We start from the raw sequence: 1,502 nt of genomic DNA, 5'->3' as shown, positions 1-1,502 counted from the left end.
CCCAGCTAATTTTTTGTATTTTTAGTAGAGATGGGGTTTCACCATGTTAGCCAGGATGGTCTCGATCTCCTGACCTCGTGATCCGCCCGCCGCAGCCTACCAAAGTGCTGGGATTACAGGCGTGAGCCACTGCGCCCGGCCACTAGCCCCAAATTCTTTCAAGGCAATAATCAGGTGGGGCAGAGACTGAGATGGCCCCTTTAGAGCACTCGTGCTCCTGTTCACCACAGACCCCCTGCCCCGCCCCAACTCCCTATTCTGCCCCAACGGAGTTCAAATGCTGGGGCTGATTTCACGACACTCGCAGTTTCTCCCAGTGTTATTTTCCTCATAGGAAGAGGAAAGGGAAGTATTTCTTGTCCCAGTGTCTCAAACTAAAGAGAAAAATGAGAGTGAGACCCAGGAGGTCATATGTTTTGAGAAAAATACAGTGAAGGTACTCTTTGTGTAAGTAAAGAATTTGATACAAAGTTAACATGTAAGCCCAAATATGTCTGGTTCAGAAGAATACAATTCAAGAGGCCATTCTGAAAACAATCTGGCTCAATTCACTTATTTTCTTACCTTATATGCTTCACCGTGTTGTCATTTGGGCTGAAAACCTCTGGTCAAATTGACAGAGCCTCCTGGAATTCAAATCCACCCGAGATCCAAAAGTTCATTAGCGAATGGATTTAGGTTCCATCTCTTCCTATTTTCAAACTGAAGATGGACTAGGCTGACTGGTGGCTTTGGGGACTGGAGTGAGAAGAACACTCTTACTTCTCAGCCAAGCTCCTGATTTCTTTCCCTACAAGACAAGTATTAATAGCAAGATGAAGGGAGGCAGGAAGTTCTAAGATGGATAAACCACAGAATCCAGTGTGCCTGGAGAGTGTGAACTACTGTTTGGATTAGAGAGCTCTATTTTTAATCAACCATAAGTAATTATTTTTATTTTCTTAACTTTTCTTTTTGAAATAATTTCAGTCCTTAAAAAGTTGCAAAAATAGGCTGGGCGTGGTGACTCAGGCCTGTAATCCTAGCACTTTGGGAGACCGACGCGGGCAGATTGCCTAAGCTCAGGAGTTCAAGACCAGCCTGGGGAACACGGTGAAACCCCGTCTCTACTAAAAATACAAAAAATTAGCTGGGCGTGGTGGCGGGCGCCTGTAGTCCCGGCTACTCGGAAGGCTGAGGCAGGAGAGTCACTTGAACCCGGGAGGTGGAGGTTGCAGCCTGGGCGACAGAGTGAGATTCCATCTCAAAAAAAAAAAAAAAGGTTGCAAAAATAGTAAAAAGATTTCATATAAACTTTTACCCAGATACTCAAAATGTCAATACTTGAGTACAAGAATTATAATCGCCAGACGCAGTGGCTCACGCCTGTAATCTCAGCACTTTGGGAGGCCGAGGCAGGTGGATCACAAGGTCAGGAGATTGAGACCATCCTAGCCAATATGGTGAAACTCTGTCTCTACTAAAAATACAAAAATCAGCCGGGCGTGGTGGTGCATGCCTGT

The sequence above is a fragment of the Mandrillus leucophaeus genome, unplaced genomic scaffold (genome assembly GCF_000951045.1).
Source record: "Mandrillus leucophaeus isolate KB7577 unplaced genomic scaffold, Mleu.le_1.0 Scaffold107, whole genome shotgun sequence".
NCBI classification, from domain to species: Eukaryota; Metazoa; Chordata; class Mammalia; order Primates; family Cercopithecidae; genus Mandrillus; species Mandrillus leucophaeus.
This window is presented reverse-complemented; position numbering follows the sequence as displayed.